At 33.8% G+C, this 20,805-nt stretch overlaps 1 pseudogene; it reads right to left on the bottom strand.

Moving 5' to 3' along the window:
• Positions 1–11,617: 11,617 nt before the first annotated feature.
• LOC149141668 (leucine-rich repeat extensin-like protein 2) lies at positions 11,618–13,824 on the bottom strand (annotated as a pseudogene).
• Between the last annotated feature and the right edge of the window lie 6,981 nt (positions 13,825–20,805).

Raw genomic sequence — 20,805 nt, 5'->3', positions numbered from 1 at the left:
CATCTTGTCATATGGCCCTCCTTCTAGTGCCATTTTGTTGACAGTGTTATAAATCCGTCAACCAAGGGGATCTCTCTGATATGAAGTCCCAATTAGACTTCACACCGTTTGGTGTAAGAGTTCCATCTGGTATAAAGGCCTAGTTGTCAAATCCTCAAAGATCTACCTTGGCTCTAGCTGTCAACATAGGAGAGTGATGCAATGGTATCTTTGAACAGCAAGGTGAGTGTGCAGCACAATTGTGTCTAGGTCCTCTTAATGCAAAAGGGGGGAGAAAAGTGAACCTCTAAGTGAGAGGTAATAGTACCACCCAGGAAGAGACACACAAGAACCAGAAAGGCATGTCCAACATCCAATGGAATAGTCCACAACAAATGCGACAATCGTTACAACCAATAAACAAGGGAAGATTTGTCTACTATCTAACAGAATAGTCCACAGTGGATATGACGGTCATTATAACCGATGAGTAAAGAAAGGTTTGTCTAATATCCCGTGGAATAGTCAACAAGGATGAGACAATAGTGACAACCATTACATCACATTCCCAACAACATAAGCACTAAAACAACTGAAATAGTTCAACTATTTTAGTACATGTGAAAGCAAACATGAAATACAAACATCCATAAGTCATGTATGGAAACGTGTATGCCTTAAAATGCTTCTATAATTAGCAAAAGTTCCAAGACATATATTTACATTGTACATCACTAGCCCCCAATAGTGGGACATTGAAGCCACTCCTTGCTCCTCAAAGAACTACCTGATCTCTCTAATGCTTTGTGGGAGGAGCCAAGGTGAAAATTACTTTGTTCATACAATGAGGGGGTATATATAACCAAAGGGATGATGCTTACCCCTTGTGACTCTTTGACTACCCTCATGACTATTCAACTTCCTATGACTTTTCAACCTACATGACTCTTCATATTCACGTGTGTCCATTGGAATTTCACTTTACAATACATTTGATTTACAATGTACATGGCCCACAATAGTGATGTGGCATATGACAACTCATGACATGGCTTGACATGACACTACTGGCATGGACTGGTTTGATGATGTGGCAATGTCAAGTTGCTATTACTCCTAAGTGATGGATGTGTTCTTGGATATGCTTTCTCTTCTCCTCCACATATCTTAACGATGCGGGGTCTTCAATGATCTTTGATCTTGGAAAGTGGTTGCACACTTGTGTTCCTTTTGCTTTCTCTTGGTAGGTACACTCGTCTGTTCAGCTACAAGTGAGTCTTTAGGCATGCTCTCCTCCTTCTTCTCATTCTTATTCATCTCTCCATGACATGATAATGTACCTCTTCCCACAATTCACACATGACAGGACGACATGTATCCGAAAACTCCCTATCTTAAGATGATTCATTATTATCCATGAACTGAGCCCGAGACAAATGATAGGCTAGGAGAGAGGGCCTAGTAACTGTGCATTGTGCAGTTCCAAGTGACAGCGAGAGGGGCTTGATCACTGAGACTGCACAGAATGCAACTCAGGCTTCACTGAGGAACTTTTCAGCATAGTCCCCACATGGGAAAGAAATTGTGCAATGGCCACTAGGAGTCAAGATTGTGCAATTCAGGAAGTCAAGGTTCAAGCTTTGATCATTGAGACTGCGCAGTACGTAGGTCAGGCTAGACTAAAGGAAAATTTTGTGCAGTTCGCAACTCAGGCCAGACTGAAGGAAAAGTTTGCATAGTTCACAACTCAGGCCAAACTAAGGGAAAATTTTGCACAGTGACCACCGAGGGAGAAATTTGCGTAGTGACCATTAAGGGAAAAATTTGTGTAGTGCCCACTAAGGGAAAAATTTGTGTAGTGACACTAAGGAGAAATTTGCACAGTGACCATTGAGGGAAAAATTTGCGCAGTGACCACTGAGGGAAAAATTTTCATGGTGACCACTAAGGGAAAAATTTGCGCAGTGACCACTGAGGGAAAAAATTGTGCAGTTCAAGCAGGAAGTGGAGGCTGCGGAATGGGGCCTTGGGAGGAAAAATTGCGCAGTTTCAGGAGGCAAGGGGGATTGGGCAGCAGAGAGACCTGGAGGACAGATCTGTGTAGTTCTTGAGGCTAGTGAGCTCCAGCTGAGGGAGGAAACTAGGGACACTTATGTGCAATTGTGGAGGCCAAGGGAGGTTGGTTTCTATGTTCATTGTGGGGTTCTAGCAGGAAAGGGGAGAAGCTTGAGGACTAAAAGTGAAAAGTAAGCATTTGAAGTCAGAATAGGAGGAACTATTGCGCAATTTTGGGGGTTAAGGGAAGTTGATGAGCTCTGGAATTGCATAGTGAAATTTCCCTAGGGGACAGTGACTGTACATTTCATAGTTCCAGGAAGCAAGGTCACATCACTAAGGGCTAAGATTGTGCATTGCGTAGTTTAGTTGGGGTCCAATTAAGTTGAGTTGCCCACTCAGGAAGATATTCGGAAAAATGGCTAAGTGTGAGAGGAAGATGAACTCGTGAAGAACTTGAACTTGTGATCACACACTTAGCATACTTCGACGACACAACAACATAGGCCATCAGAACAACAAGACAAAGCATAACCGTCTATGTGACTGTCTCATAGCAAGAAGTGACAAGTGTGACACTTGAGATAGACTTTAGGTCGACCGTGACGACACTTGTTTGACAGTTCTCAAAACTTTGTGTATGAGTACGACGGGTGTTTACATAGATAGGAAAGCTCGTATACATAAAGACCAACCTTCGAAACTACCCGAAAAGGTTTGGAAGCATGGAAAAACAGTCAAACATGCAAAAATACGATAGTTGATCCAACAAGAAAAATGGGTCAGAGGAATTTGGGAAAGCTCATGAAATGAGCTTAAGTGTTTGCAACAATCAAAGGAAAGGCAAAGGAAGGCTCCGAAATTTGAGTGCAAGCCAAAATTTTGGGGGGTGTTGCAGCCGCTATAACAAGTACTCAAATTGATCTCATGGGAGAGGTTTGGTGAATATATTAGCTACATGCTCTTTTGTAAATACATACTCCAATTTTGCAATCTGATTTGCAACTTGCTCTCTAATGAAGAGGTACTTGATTGGAATATGCTTTGTCTTTGAATGGAAAACATGGTTCTTGGACATGTTGATTGCACTTTTATTATCACAAATGATTGGTATTGGCTGATCATATATCACTTACACATCTTGTAAATTTTTCTTCATACATAATAGCTGAGTGCAACAATAATTTGTTGCTTTCAAGAGTAGAGAGAGAAATTGAAGCTTTCTTCTTGCTTAACTATGAAACAAGACATTCACCAAGAAAGAATGCACCACCACTAATGTTTTTTCGATCATCTACATCGCCCACCCATTCAACATCAATAAAAATAGTTAGTGAAAAATATTTACCTTTGTGGTACCAAACTCCATAGTCCATTGTGGCTCTTAGATATCTGAGAATACTCATTGTTGCTAGGAGATGACTTTGTCTGGGAGCTACTTGAAATATTCCAACAATACCAACTTCTTACACGATGTTTGGTCTAGAGGTTGTCAAGTATAAGAGGTTTCCAATAATATATCTATATAAAGTATGATCCACCTATGGTGATTCATCAGTCTTGCTAAGTTTGCAACCTATAACCATTGGAGTGCTTACCAAATAACATTATTCCATACCAAATTTCTTCAAAATTTCCTTGAGATACTCGCTTTGTGAGATAAAAATTCCCTTTGAAAATTATGTAGTTGCAAATCAAGGAAATACAAAAGTTCTCCAAGCATAGACTTCTTAAATTTGGCCTTCATATTAGCCAAAAAATAACAAGTTAGATATGTTGAATTTCTTGTAAAAATAATTTCATCAGTGTGGACAACTGCCACTAACAATTTTTCATCATTTGATTTCACATACAAATTACTATCAGTTGTGCCTCTTTTAAAACCACACTTCTGCAAGTAATTATCCAACCTAGAATACCAAGCCTTTGGAGCTTTCTTAAGACCATACAAACATAATCATATTCATATGATAATTGAAAACCATCAAGATGCTCAATATAGACTTCTTCCTTGCAATTCTCCATTTAAAAAGGCATATTTGATGTCCATATGCTATATCTTAAATTTTTAAAAACAAGCAAAAGCCAATAACATGAGAATTGTTTCTAATCATGTAACACGTGCAAAGGTATCATATAAATCCAAACCTTAAATTTGTGCATGGCCCTTGCAAACTAACCTTGATTTGTTTCTCACCACTTCACCATGTTCATTCAATTTTTTCTTGAAGACCCAGTTCGTGCCAATAATGTTCTTATATGATGATCTTGGAACAAGATACCATGTGTGATTTTCTCGATTTGATCAAGATCTTTGTTCATTGCCTTTACTAAATGTCATCTTGGCTGGCCTGAGAAAAATCCTTTGGTTCCATCATAGATAACAAAGCTACATGTGCTTGATTAGGAGATTTTATTAGCCTTCTTCTTGTTTGGACACATGTATTCAAGTCACCAATAATTTGGTCAGTTGGGTGGTATTTTTCCACATATCTTGTAGGATCTTTGGACTGTGGACTAAAGGGTTTTTCAAGGTTTTCATCTATAAGTGGATCATTAACCTTCTCATCATGGTTGACTGGATCATTAGTATTGACATTTGTTGGTTGTTTGTCTTCAAATTCAATGTGCACATCAACTTTAACATCTATGTAATCAATTATTTTTCTTGTATTCTTATTCATCAACTCTTGCATCAAACTTGCCAAGATTTTCACCATTCTTCTTTATATAACACTTGCTTACAAACACTCTAAAATGATTGACTATAGCAGGTTTTCCATACTAGAGCTCATATGGGGTTTTGTCACTATTTGGTCCGAAGTGTGCCTTGTTTAAAATCACAATTTTTGTGTGAATGGCTTCAACCCAAAAGCTATGTGGTATACCTCTTTCTCCCATATTAGCTCTAGACAACTGCTGAACTAGTCTATTGACTACCTTTGCTACTCCATTCTACCATGGAGTCTTTTCAATCCATTCTACTATGGAGTCTTTGCAATGGTAAATTGTATTTTGATGCCCTATTCTTTGCAGAAATCAGCAAACTCTTTAGAAGTAAAATCACCACCATTTTCAGACCGTATACACTTTATTTTAGAATCAATCTCATTCTCAGCGATGTCCTTAAATTTATTAAACTTTTCAAAGGCCTTTGATTTTTCTCTTAAGAATGCCACCCATGAAATTTTGTTAAAATTATCAATGATAAGCATGAAATACATTTTACCAAAGGGTGTTCGAGTTCTTGAATTACCACACAAGTCCATGTGTATTAATTGCAAAGGCCTAATTGATGAGTTATCCTTTGATTTGAATTATACTCACACTTGTTTTCCAATCTGATGAGACTTGTAAATGGTGTTCTCTAGCTTTGAAAGATTTGGAAGATGTCTGAAAACATTCTTCTTACCAAATTTGACAATCTGATCAAAGTTCAATTGTCCTAGCCTTCGATGCCACAACTAGCTCCCATCAATCTTTGTCAAACAACACTTCTTTGTCTTCTCTTTCAGAACATAGACATTATTGTCTATTCTAATAGCTTTAGCTACTATCTCTCATGTGCCTTTATTGACATGTTTCCATGACAAAAGCTTGCTTTTATTTCTAACAATCTACGAATTTTTTTCTTCACAATGAAATCAATGCATTAGATTGGCATGTACACTAAAATAAATTCATTAGAAATTGACATGTACATTGAAATCCATGTGTTAGAAATTGAATATAAATTGAAACTGAGTAAAAATTGACTTTGAAAAGATTCAAATGAAATTGACACGTATGTTGAAATAACAATTATCTATGTTGAAAATAGTAGTGAGAAATTGATTCCTTAATTTAAGGAGTCAAATTAGAGCTCCTTCTTGTGCATGCTCCAGCTCCTAAAATTTAGGAGTGTCCCTAAAAGTTAGGATGAGTTAGGTTGCAGTTAATTCATGTTTTGACATTGAAAGTCGAGTTCTTGATTTTCTAGTATGAGTTAATTGAGGAAAAACACAAGTGATTGAGCTTCAAGTGGTTGACGTGAAATAGGACGAGTTGCATGAGCAGTTAACTCATGCTAACTCAATTAGTCACAAAATCATCTTTTAATTAGAAAAATTCACTAATTTTAGCCATTCGAATTGCTTTAAAAGGAGGAACAAAGGCATAATATATTCATTGTTTTGGTGAGCATGAGTTTTGTGAGACCAAGCAATAGGAAGCACGAGTTTGTGTGTGGAGCTTGTGAGAGAAAGAGTGTGCAAGAGAATTTTATGCACATATTGGTAGAGGGTAGCAGAGATCATCAGTCTTGTAAGGGTTTCAAGCTTAGAACAAGTAGGAAAGGCAAGTGCATCTTTCATATTGAAACAATTCAATTTTGTAAGAGATCAATTGCTCAGTTTTTGCTATCAATAAAATTCTCATCAAGCAGGGGGTTTTCCCAATTAGGTTCTCTAGACAATTATGTGTTTTGAATTGTGTGACTGTGCCTTATTATTTTTCTTATTCTGCTCCATCTAGTAGAGAAATTTTGTGTTTACGTGAGAAGAAATTTTATTTCAAATTGCTCATATTAGCATATCATAATTTTGTGGATTTTCTACATGGTATCAGAGCTTTTGGAACAGATTTAAGAACAACACTAGTGCAAATCTTCAAGAAGCAGGATGATTGAGTTAGGAGAGTCGCAACCTCTATAGGAGTCTGTCCAAAAGGAGAAAGACAAGTTTTTCTTGAGGGTTATTTCTATGTTGTAGCAGGCCTAGCTAGAGGAAATCGCTGGAAGATTTTATGGCAGTTTTCTGCATGTTCTAAGAATTGCAATTCTCTGTGAAGGAGGCTACAATATCTCTGTTTTGTTCAAAAAGGGTCGAGCCCTATCGGGAGTAAACCTGGGCATGTTTTTTGCTTTGGCGCAGACCTAATTCAAGGGCAGAAACACCAAGGTCTCTAAGAAGGGAATTACGCAGGGATAGAAGAGATGGCCAAGTAGGAGCATGCATGTAGCCCCACAAGGTGCCCTAACCAAAGGACCAAAATTCAAAAGGAAGTGCATAGGCCAGAGAGGTTCAGAAAGCAGAAAGAATGATACTTTGTATGTCCTTATGTAGTTGATGTTTTTGCTAAGTGTTTGAGTCCATATTTAGGACAATTTTGGTGGACATATTATGTAATCTTTGAAGGGAAATTAGAAGGTGTCTTTGGTTCCCTAAGTCCAGCATTTGAGAAGGACATCAAATCTAGTTGGAGCGATAGAATGTTTTAAGCTAAAGGTTGATCCTTGAAGGGACAAAGGAAGCAAGCAAGAGGGCTTAGTATTCAACCATAGTTCACTATGTAGAGATGGGCTTCTACAATGAGAATGGGAAACCTCCATTTCCCTAAGACTTTTATTTTGTGGAGCAAAAGTGAGGCAAGTAATAGGAAGGTTGAAGCCCTGTGAGTTGACATCCTTGATAGACAAAGGAACAACTAGAGGGCAGACTATTCGGGCCAAAGATCAATGACCTAAAGGATTTGTGTTCACTGATATGGGCATATTATGGAGCTATAAATGCATGTCTTCAAAGGGAACATCCTTGAGCAGCAAAGCAGGAAGTGCTCAGAATAGAGAAGTGGTGGACTCACAGAGCATGGTGGGAAAGAACAAGTCTTCAAAGCATGTTATGCAAAAGAAAGCAAGGAAGTCTTCTAGTTCAAAGGGAGCAGCAGCAAAATCGAAGAACATGGTAGTCTTGGACACAGATCCAAGTGGACGAGGTTCTTCCAGGAATCCCATTCTCGCTAAGAGGGAGCGTTGAAAATAGTAGCGCGAAATTGATTCCTTGATTTGTGTCTTAATTCAAGGAGTCAAATTTGAGTTCCTTCTTGTGTATGCTCGAGTTCCTAAAATTTAGGAGTGTCCTTAAAAATTAGGACCAGGACGAGTTAGGTTTAGGTTGCAGTTAATTGATGTGTTGAAATTGAAAGTTGAGTTCTTGATTTTCTAGTGTGGGTCAATTGAGGAAAAACACAAGTGATTGAGTTTGAAGTGGTTGACTTGAAATAAGAAGAGTTGCATGAGTAGTTAACTCATGCTAACTCAATCAGTCACAAAATCATTTCTTAATTAGAAAATTCACTAATTTTAGCCATTCAAATTACTTTAAAAGGAGGAACAAAAGCAAAATTTATTCATTTTTTTGGTGAACACGAGTTGGTGAGACCAAGCAATAGGAAGCATGAGTTTGTGCGTGGAGCATGTGATAAGAAGAGCGTGAAAGAGAAGCTTGTGCACAGATTGGTAGAGGGCAGCAGAGATCAACAATGTTGCAAGGGTTTCAAGCTTAGAACAAGCAGGAAAGACAAATGCGTCTTTCAGATTGAAACAGTTGTATTTTGTAAGAGATCAATTGCTCTATTTTTGCTATCAATAAAATTGTCATCAAGCAAAGGATTTTCCAAAAGGACATATATGTAATGTTAAACATTTACAAATTGTACTAGTATAATAAAAAATGAAAAAAAAAAACAAAGAAATTGACATAGATGTTTCTTAATAATATTCTTTATATTTTCAACCCAATAAAGTAGGTAAATTTCAAATAATTGAATTAATCTTATATATAATGTTGATCATTCAGAAAATTGTGACTACTACAAGTAAAAGTAGTTTAAATATATTATAACACTAGATCTATCAAGTATCAAAATAGATTTCTTACACTCCAAAAAAATCTACACCTCAAAAAATTAAATAACATCTAAAATTAAGATAATAATTCTCTATTTAATTTAAAACAGTAAAATATATTAAAAACAAATCATAATATATTAAAATTATCCCTACATAACTCATATTTATTTGATAAAATACATAAAAACATATATAATTAACCATTCAAAAACCATATAAATATTAATTTTTCATCTTAAATTTTAATTTAAATTTAATATTAATATAAAATTAAACTTTTAAATACAAAACCCTTATTATAAACCAAAGTATAATAATTTTAAATTAATATAAATTAATCTAATCTAAATATATTTTTAATATAAAATTATATTTCAATATATAATTTTAATATCATAAAATATACAAATTAATTAAATAAATATATATTCTTAAAATTATGAAATACCAAAGTAATTTTATTTATTAAATTTAAATTAATAATAAAAAACTTAAAAAACACTTTTAATTCCAACCAAAACAAAAACACTTTAGAACTTGTACACATAAAGACAAATCAACTCCGTGAGATGTTAACAGCAGGGTTGTGTTAGGAAAATAGAAGTGCAGTCCAGCCCATGCCAGCCAAAACAACATATTGGGAAACTAAAACGTATGTTGTTTTGATTTGTTCTCTTTGTTCGGTGAAAGGAAGCTTACCTTCTAAACTGTCAAATTAACTTCAACAAAAGAATTCTTCAACAAAAGAATAGGTTGAGGTTGATGGTTGATAGGTTGCTATGGGTGAGATAGAGAAATTTTATATAATTATAATTATAATGTATGTATTTTTCTGGGTTCAGTTTGTTGGAGTAGTGAGAGTTTGTTTTGATCAGTTTTGAGATGATCGTAGTATTAATTTTTTATTTGAAAAACGCAGGTATTTAAGTCGTCAAAATTGTTCAGAATTATTAGGGATCACACATTGTTAAAACTACACTAATATTTTATATAGTTAGATTTTTATCTATATAATTTTAACATTGAAAAACATAATATATGTAATTTAATTATTATATATGTTTTATTTTTTAATGAATTGTTGATGAGAATTTTTGGAAATATTAAATTTTAATTATATTATCTGTAAAATTAAAATATTTTGAAGCTTTTTTCAAATGCTAGATTTATTTAATCATTTTTTTTATTGAATATGTTGAAACACAAAAAATTATAATTATAATGTAAGTTCATAATTAATATTATTAAAATATATTATTTTATATAAAAGTAAGGCAAGTTTTATTATAATCTATGTTCATAATTAATATTATTTAAATCTATTATTTTATATAAAAGTAACCATTATAAATTTGAAAAGTATTTAATTAAAATTTGAAAAACAATTAATTAAACTTTAAAAAATAAAAAAAAATTATAATAATTTAAATTTATATATGATGAACCATGTTTTGATATTTTGATTATTTTTAATATTAAAAAGTGATCAATTTTTCATTATTTTCACTTATAATTTTATCTCCATTTTCAATTTATAAAGTAATTTAAATATTTTATTTTTATTATTCTACTTTAAAATTAATATAGTAAATAATTTAAATAATATTTTTTTTTATTTATAAAACCAATCAAATCATAATCAAAATTAATAAATATATAATTAAATATATCAGACATAAAATAATAAACAATTATTTATACAATTAAAAAAAACATGAATTTAAATATTAATTATTAAAAAATTAAATGTAATATAGTTATATTTTGAAACTCTTAAAATTAAAATCAATCAAATCATTATAAAAATTAATAAATATATAATTAAATGAAAAGCAACTTAAATTTTACTATCAATTATTAAAAACTTGATGAATAATATAAAAGTTATATTTTAAAACTATTAAAATTGAAAGTTAATAATATATTAAAAAAAAATAATTAAATAATTTTTTATAGGGTTAGAAAATAAATTCAATTCAATTTCTGCTTTTTTGTTTTTTCAATCAAGGACATTCCAATGAGTGATCTATAAGAATCTATTTATCATTAATCCAAAACTTTATCATATATCAATATCTATTTATCAACAAAGGCATTTGAATGAATGATCTATAGTTATCCATTTGCTATTAATCCAAAATTTCATCACATATCAACATCCATTTACCATCAAAAACATTTGAACTAGTGACCTATAGACATCTATTTACCATTAATCTATAACTTCATCACATATCAACATCCATTTACTATTCATTTAAAATTGTATGGACAACCCTAATTCAATCTTTATCTAAAAAATTATAATAATAATTTATTTTTAAATTATGATTAAATACTTCAAATTAATATTAATAAACTTTTTATTAATAAAATAAATAAGATAACTATTGCCTGTAATTTCTTATTATTTAAAATTTAAATGTTTTAAAATTTAATTTATTATTATTTAAAATGGATATGTTTTAGAAAGTATATATAAATTCAAAAGCATGAAAACCCGTGAGACATTTAAATTCTGCACCAAAAAATACAATAATACAAGCTACACTTTGTTAACGGAATTTGCAAAAGTTACCCAAGCATCACGTTAGACTGACAGGTTTATAAATGGTTATCAATGCCCAACCATAATACTCCTTCACAAAAACAGTAAATGCTCTCTAACCGCTGTTCATTTTCTGACTTTCCATATGCGCAGTGAATGCAATATGTACAATGAGTGATGTAGAGGCAGGGGAAGCCTCACTGCAATGCCATCAACTCCAACAGCAAATTTAAGATAAATAATTTTGAGTTTGGTGGGGCTGTTGAATAACATTGAATAGGCTCACCATATCCACTGTGCAAATTCAAATTCAAATTCAATTTATCAAAACCATTCATATATCATTCCAGTTCTACCAGAACAAAATATAAAAATCAAGCTGCATACTATTACGGTTCTGCAACAGAACAAAATATAAAAATGAAGCTGCATACTATTACAGTTCTGCACCAAAATGGCATCACTGGATTCAGTTTTCTTTAGTAACATAACAAAATGTTCAGAAAACCATTACAGTTTGGCACCAGCTGCCATCACCTGAAATAGGTGTTTATAAAAGACCAATATATGAATAGATAACAATATACCTATCAACTTTGCAAAATGAATAGGATGTTATCACTATTAGTTGATTAGACACACACAGTAGGTAGTGGATAAGCCATGAATCTCTTAGTTATATATTGCCATCAGATCCTTAACTGAAAGCAATATGCCAGCTCTTCCATAAAAATACTACATTGAATCTTCTGTTCAGACTTCAAACTATTCTGCTGCCCAAAACACAATTATTTCCTGTATGTTGACTTCAGAACAAAGTATCTGCATTGTTTAACAGTTAATGGAAGGGTGGAGGAAGGGGAGGATTACAGTTTTGGATTGGTGGAGGGACTAGATTGGTTGAAGGTGGTGGTGGGGATGTATATCTGATTGCAGGAATTGCAAGAGGAACAGGAGGTGGTGGGGATGCATATCTGATTGCAGGTACTGTGAGAGCAGCAGGAGGTGGTGGCGGTGAAGAATATCTCACGGCAGGTACTTGAAGAGGAGTAGGCGGTGGTGGTGGTGATATAATGGGAGGTGGTAGAGTACATTGCAGATGAGAAAAAGACATATCAGTACAAGTCTTGGGTTGGGCACGAAATGCAGCACATTCCTGCTGTGATCTCTGAAGAGGACGACCTGGAATGCAATTCTGTGAATCATCAAATGGCACTCCCCTGCTTGGAAGTGAGGGGCAGCTTGCACCCTCTGCTGTGAAATAATTGTAGGAAACAGTAAGGTTCTGGAGGCTCCTTATGGAGCAAATCACATCAGGAATGGATCCACAGAATTCATTGCGAGCCAGAATGAGCTGCTCAATGTTACCAAGACAGCCAAGAGATAATGGAACCTGACCTCCTATGTGATTAAAGCTCACATCCAACACATTGAGCTGATCCAGCATCCCTGTTTCCTCTGGCAAGCATCCAGACAGTGCATTGTTGAGAAACAACACCTCGTTCAACCTCTGGGCCATGTTGCCAACACTGCTAGGAATGCTTCCAGTCAGCTTGTTATTGGCAAAGCTCACCACAGAGACTGGAGAGTTCCCCATGTTGTCTGGAATCTTATCTTCAAAATAGTTGTTGTTCACAAAGATAGCATCCATCTCCTTCTTGTTGAAGAGCTCTGCAGGAATAGGACCTGTAAAGAAATTGAATCTCAGATCCAAATACACCAGACTCTGCAGTTCCAGAACCACAGTAGGGAAATTCCCTGAGAGTTGGTTGTTACTCACATCCAGCTCTGCTAAAAGTGTGAGACTCTTGAAGCTAAGAGGAATGACCCCACTGAAACGATTGGTATTGAGATGGAAGAGAGAAATATCAGTGAGCATGCCCAGTTCCTCAACCAAGAAGCCTTTAAGCAATCCATGATTCAAGTCAATCCCAGCAACAACTCTGTCACATGATTTGTCTAAGGCAGGTGCACAGAAAACCCCTGTGTAATTGCAAACATCATGTCCTACCCAAGTCTTAGTGATGCCCAGGGGATCATCACTAATGGCCTTCTTCCATGCCTGCAGTGCTACATATGCATTATTCAGCCTTAACCCACAAAAATCACCTCCAAATCCCCCTCCTCCTTCTTCCCACCACCACCACCACCACCAAATCCTCCTCCATGGCCATCACCACCACCAAATCCTCCACCTCCTCCTTCCCCCATTCCTCCTCCTGCACCCCATCCAACACCAAAGCTGCTGCCCTCAAACATCCTCCTCCCCTCATTCATTTCCCCTAATGCATTTCCTGCTGTGGGCATGGGGGACACATTTGACACCCCCATTACTAAAAACAAGATAGAAATCAAACCAATCTTGATGAACATCTTAGATTGTGTGACCCTTGCAACTGCAACAAGCAATTGAAAGTTGCAGAAGAGACCTGATTTGCCCTAAAGCAAAGTTAATACTCCCTCTCTCCAGAGCCCGTCCTCTTTAAATGCACGGATTGGCTTGAACTTCAACGCGGCAAATGCCAGAGGGCATTAAATAAAATAGATCCAGTAACCACAATACAAATCCTGTAACTCCCTCCAGCTGCTTCACACATTGTATGTTGCTTCCTTTGACATCAGACTGGGGCCCAAATTGTCAACTGTATTGCCTTATAATAATAAATATCCTCCTGTATCCCAAAGCAAATTCGTTCGTATTAGGTACTTACCAGCCATGTATGTATGGTTTATGTACATCATGCTTAGGGAAGAATGGTAGTTTTGTATGGCGATTTTGGAATAGGTCTGCAGGGTCCCATTGCCAGCAGGTTCCCACCATAAATACTACATACATGTCAGCGTAGTTTAAGTGGTTGATTTTCTTTATACAATGCATGGATGGTAGCGGTGACTTAGGGAACCATGTCCACTCCACCGGCCCCTCCTTTTTAATGCCACAAACTTCTAAAGGTTGGTTGGGTTAGGCTCATATTGGTGATGGCATGGGTACAAACAAATTTGTCAAAGTTTAAAGTGTTTTTAAGAATGAAATGATGTTTCCCATAAAAGCAAGTTAAAAATGGGTGCAGTTTTTTGAGTGATGGAAAGTTTTTCTTTAATTTATTTTAAGTTTGAAATCTTAATTAGTACATTTTTTTTTAAATGGATAAAAATGAATTGAGCAAAATTACATTTTTTTTTTATCGATTTGATTTTAGATAGTGGGAAAAAGTTTAACTAATTTGTTTATTTTTTAACTTACTAATTTTGTATATGTTTATAGGTCTTTATTAAAAATTAAGTACTATTTTTTTGGTTTGAAGAATCTACAACTATGTCGGTCTTATGTTCGCATAATACAACATTAATTTCAGCGGTTATCACTATAATCATTAGGTTTGACTATTCTCATCTTTGCATGGTACGCCGTCAATTCTAATAACTACCATTATAACATCTAGGTGTCACCACCTCACCCCAAAGATGGTAATATGAGTATATTTTGAGGGATTGAACAAGAGACCTTCATCACTCACATTACTTTACATATCACAGGGTTTCCAAGTGAGGTAGACCCTCAAGGGCTTAAAAGTTAAGTACTATTGCATTCCATTCACTGTGTATAATTTAGGTTGGCTTATAAATAATATGTGTATTTATCTAAAGGTTTTATATATTATAGTAATGATAAATGTAAACAAATTGAAAAGTGCAATTTTTTATTGGATACTATCGGCTAATAATTTTGGCGTCTTATTGGCAAGCCTGAGCAAATGTAGCTACATAACCTAAGTTTTAACATAGACTTATGCTATGTGCTAGGATATTGTTGGTAATATCACCTACATTAAAATTGCAAATGCATAATGTCAATACAAATTGATTTTACTTACAAAATCACCACACACCATTACAAAGTATCAAAAACTAAATCAACTACATTAACACTTGTCAATATAAATACAATTTCTACTTCATACATTTTTGTTCTTTACTAAGTGTAATCTATATTCACTCTTCATGGGAATAACTCAATTACTCCACAAATTTGAAGATTCACAGATAGTGTACCCATAACAAGTTGCATCTATTCACTTGATTCCTTCTTCGAAAACAGAGAGTCAACATGCTTCTCATACTTCTTGCAAACCACTAGATGCAACACTGTTATTGATAGTAAATGTAATACTCCAATTTTGAACCCTTGTCTAGCATTGTGTATATAGATGATGAATAGTTATTAGTTGAATAATGTAATTTGTAATTGAACATTAAATGTTAATACAAGTACATCAACAACGACAAAAGAGAGAAAAATAATGGGTATTATGATTCCACAAGAGAGGAAAGACAAGGGGGCTTAGTGGGCTAAGGAAAGGACCTTTATAAGGGATTCAACCCAATGTCTTGTCAAACTTAATTGTGTCATTGATTATTATCTAATTATTGTTTAATTAAGCCTTGATGGATATTAGTGCACGAAGTTGATACATGGTTGCTTCATGCCATGCAATAAAAAAGCCTTACATTTCCCATGCAAACGAACCATAATTGTGACTGTTCAAATTTGAAGGTTTAAGAGGGTATTGGGGAGTTCGAAGATAGATTGTCATTCAATTATCAAAGAGGGGAATTCACTAAAGAATTGGAACATGGAATCATGGAAATTTCCCTAGATCAAATTGTCCTTCATTTTGGGAATCGAGAAAATTGCCCTAAAGTGAATCGTTATATAAATACTAAATTTAAACTATGAAATCTACAACCATGACTTAATAGAGAATTGTGGCTATACATAATGAGATTGGTTGAAATGAGGAAATTCTGCTACAATTGATAAATCCCAAGAATTCCATTAGTGATATTTCCTAGCCAAGTTATGTTGAAGCATTAGAGGGAAGTGGGATAGCTTGAGGAGCTGTTAAGCAGAGAAAGGAATATCATTCATAGTTTTGTGCATGTTGATGGGAAAGAGGGTTGTGGATTGGGAATTGTTGTAGATGTAATTGATCACTATAAGCCTCGAACTTGGGCTATGAGAAGAAAAATTAGATTCAACCATAGGAAAAGTGTGCCCCTTATGGATTCATAACCTAGTTAAGGGGTGACTTCTATTTTAGATAAAATAAATGCAATAGAGGGTCTATTATTAGGTGGACATCCTTCTTCTACAATGAGTTGGTGAATAATTCCAAGTAGATAAGTGTTCCTAATTGTATCTATAAATTGTGTTGAATTAATAGTAAACTTGTTATGGTTATTTCATAGTTGAATTGATTTTCATTTTATTATTTTCACTATGTCATCATGCATTTATGATTTATGGTTTCATGAATAATAGAATGGCTACTTTTAGGTTGCTTAAATATGTATTTTCATTGAGACTCTTGATGGTAAGTAGTTAATAGCAAAACAATTGAGTTCAATTGCTTAATAAATTGGTGTGAATTTTATTGGATAAGAGGAGTATGGTCCCATTTCCTTAAAGTGCACAAAAAGAATTGAATACATTTCAAAGTGGTATAAAAAGGTATTGGTTACAATACTAGGTTTGTATATGTCAAAATTCGATATTATATGAAAAAATCGCAATTTGTGTGACGAGTGTTTGATGAAATTTCTCCATAATAATAACTGGGGAAAGAAGTGTTTGAAGTTTGCAAAAGTTAAATTGAGTATGACAATTACCTAATTGAAAGGTCATTAGAGTATTTTGATTGCTTATGGAGACATAAATGAAGAAATGCTTGAAGTTCAAAGTTAACATTGTGAAAATTTTGGAAAATATAGTTTGTAGGCTAAGTGTTTGACAAAATATCCATGAGTAGAAAGGATTGTGTAGAGACATAACTCCCAATTTATAAGCCCAATTTGAGTACAGGTGTAGTCATTGGAAGGCTAATTTTGAAAAGAATAATTTTAGTGCTTCAATCCTTAGATATTTCTTTAAATTCTTTAGAACTCATGAAGAAGAAGAGACTTGTAGCCCTGATTTGATAACATTGACGAAGTGCATACTTACAACCATTTGAAAGAAAATGTCATCGTCATGGAATTGAGACATGCATGATAGTGTATTGGTATGCACACTACTTGTGAAGTGAGAGCTACATCAAGGATAATTAAATAATAAACTTGAAGAATATTATTGTAGAAGAGACATAGAAGATAGACAAAAATTGACATCCATGAAGAAGAAGTTTGGGACTTGAATATCAACATAGAGGAGACAAAGTCTAATTAGCATGGAAGCATAATGGAGTCTAGCACTAGTTAATATTATAATGAGTTTGAATATGAAGGTGTAGAGATGATAATGAGAGGATTTTGAAAGCTCAAAGGGGAGAAAAATCAACTAAGCACTCAATTATTACAGAGCTTAAATCAATTATAAAAGTAAATTAAGAATAGAACAGGCTCAAGGTATGAGGAAGGGCATAGAGTTCATTGAAGAAGACGACACCATGGAAGATTTTTGCACTCAAGAAGGAAGCCATATGCATCTAAAGAGTCATAGAGATACCCAGAATTGTCCTCATATATATATTAAATAAGAAGGTATGTGCAAAACCAATTGCAAGTAGGGAAAATTTTAAGGGCTAATTTTCCATGTTTTTCCCAAAACAATACTTGTCATTTTCCATTTTTTCTAAAAATGATTCAACCAGAACTTATAAATAAAATTATTTTACCTTAAAACCGCCAACATTTTATAGAGACTATATAAAATCATTAGAAAATTGAATATTTGACAAAAATATCACCAAACATTTTACAATTTGCATATTTGAGACTAGAAATATTTTCCAAGGTTTCTAATCTTTAGAACAAATTTCCATCCTTGAAATTTTCCTTGATTGCAAGGAGAGCTTAGGAAGATTAAGCCGCCAACTCATGATGGTAAACACAAGATGGGAGAAGATGCTAAACCTTTAAAATTACAAGTAAGGAAGTATTTTCATTTTCATACCTACTTATCCAAGCTCAAAGCTAAAAGCTAAAATTGTGATATACAACTTGCAAGGAAACACTTCTATTTGGTTAGATTAACTGACACAAGTTAAGGACATCTGTGACAAGATAATTTCCTAGAGATAGTTCAAGAAATATTTTCAGCAACAATATCTTTTTTAGCATTATTATGACAATAAGATGTAGAATTTTTTTAATTGAATGATCCAGGGTAGTGAGGGAAAATTTTAAGGATGGAAGTTTATCTTAAAGTTTAGAAACCTTGGCGAATCTTACTAGTCCCTAATATGCAAATTGTAAAATTTTTGTTGATATTTTTGTAGAAATATTTAGATTTCCAATGATTTTATATTATTCAATATAATATTTTGGTTATTTTTAAGGTAAAATAATGGTGTATTATAAAATTTGGGTGAATCATTTTAGAAAAAAAATGGAAATTGGCAAATCTTTTTTTTTGGAAAAAGCATGGAAAATTAGCCCACCTGCGAATATTAGCCCCTAAAATTTTCCCACTGGATCATTTATATAATTTTTCATCTATCTTGGTACTTTTTGGGTGGAAAAAAATGGAGGAATTGGCTTGCAAGGCCCATTTTAGTGGCAGGTCCTAGTTTGAAAATTAGGGGTCTACAACCTTCCAAGGCCATTTTGAGGCATCATATGGCACTTTTAGGGGTCAAATCTTTGTGAGTGTATCCTTATCCCCTTGGAACTATTGTACACATTGATCCCTTTCCAACAATGTGTAAGGCACATGAATCGAAGATTATATGTGGAAGTTATACCTTCCACAAGCTGCCATACTTTGTGGACCATCATGGAATCAAGTGGATGCCAATTTAACCCCCATTACTCACACATATGTGGCTAGACATGTATGGACTTTCAAGAATATTTAGGAAGGCCCAAAACCTAACACTAATTGAGGATTTAGTCATGCAAAAACCTTAATCTAGATGGATATCAAGCTATATTAAATACTAGATCACTAGGAAGAGAGGGGGATCCATTATTTTACCATTGTACTTATTTCATAGTTGAGTAGAGCATCTAGGAATGAGATTTGCGAATATAATAAAGGAGAAATAAGATTTTGTAGTAGACATTTAGGTCATAGTGTCAAATTCAACTCCAGATGAGTGTCTTTTTATTTATATTTGCATTTTCATCATTGAATAAAAGAGAACAAATCCTATGCCTTTCCTTTTAGATGGGTGTTCATTCATGTCGATGGTGTGTCCATTTTCTTGTTCTTTCATTTTCATATTTTAGTTTTTTTTTTTTTTTTTTTTTTTTGAGCTAAAAGATAGTGATGATAAATCTAATATCCAAGGAAATAAACCTACAATATAAAAAAATCATAATAATACTAGAGTTGTTGTGATGAGTTCTTCCAATGGAATATCCATAACATTTTACATGTCATTGAAGTTGGGAAATATGACTATGAAAGAATACAAAAAAAATATTTTGGAATTGCTAAGGTATGTTAGCTATATTAGAGATGAAAAGGACAAGATACAAAGATTCCTAAGTCGGTTGTATGCATTTTACAAAGATAAAATTTAGTTATATGAACTTAAAGACTCTTGATGAGATGATCAAGAAAGCTAAATACTTATATGACTAAAGAAAAGGTAGAGCATATTTTCAAAATTCTTAGAGAAATAATAAAAATACAATCTAGATTAGAGGAAGAAAGGATTTTGACTTCCTTTATTCAAGAATATTACTAGTACACATCAATAGAGCTATCTAGTTTATAATGGATCTAAGATGGAAGAATCCTTGGGAGAAAGGGAAAGACAACCAATAAAATGTTGGGGATGTGAAGGAAACCATGTGAACAAATACTTCCTTCAAAAGGGAGAAAAATTGAAGAATATGTAAAACATACAAGAGGCAACTATAATAGAAGATGTCAGTAGGAAAATCCCAAGGATATATGTCACCCTAGAAAATCAATAGGCTAACTATTAATTACATATGATTGATGTTGAATGTAAGCTCACCAATCAACCTATTGAAATTTCAATTGATTCAGAAGCAAGCCATCATTACATCACCCCTAAATTGGTTGAAATATTTCACTTGAAAATAAGTAAGCATGAGAAACATGGATAGTTCAATTGGCTACTAGAACTAAAAGAAAAATTAATGAAATTGTTAAACGCTACCTATTAAATATGGATAGTGCTAACATTGTTGTAGAACTAAACATAATACCACTTCATTCATATGATGTTCTTATTGGAATGAGTTGGTTGGATGTGCACCATGCTATCCCATGCTATCATAATATTACTTCACTTATCTTGACGAGGAAGATCATGGGATAGTGAAAGGCATTCCCACACCCATTTCTACAAGAGAGATTTCAACATCAAAATGGAATATATGCTTTAGGAAAGGGTGTCATTCATTTCCAGCTCATGTGGAAGAGCTAAGGAAGTGTATAAGCCCAAATATTGAGGAATTGAGAGTATTGTAGGAGTGTTCATATGTATTTGGTAAGATACCAAGCTTAAAACCAAAAAGAGAGATTAATTTCTTTATGAATTTTATGCATGGATATGCTCCAATATCTAGTACTCCATAT

This window comes from Pinus tabuliformis, chromosome X (genome assembly GCF_031772625.1).
Source record: "Pinus tabuliformis cultivar Carrire ecotype Pingquan chromosome X, CPIR1, whole genome shotgun sequence".
In the NCBI taxonomy this organism is placed as follows: domain Eukaryota; kingdom Viridiplantae; phylum Streptophyta; class Pinopsida; order Pinales; family Pinaceae; genus Pinus; species Pinus tabuliformis.
Note: the sequence above shows the minus strand (reverse complement) of the source record. Positions and strands in the feature narration are given on the sequence as shown.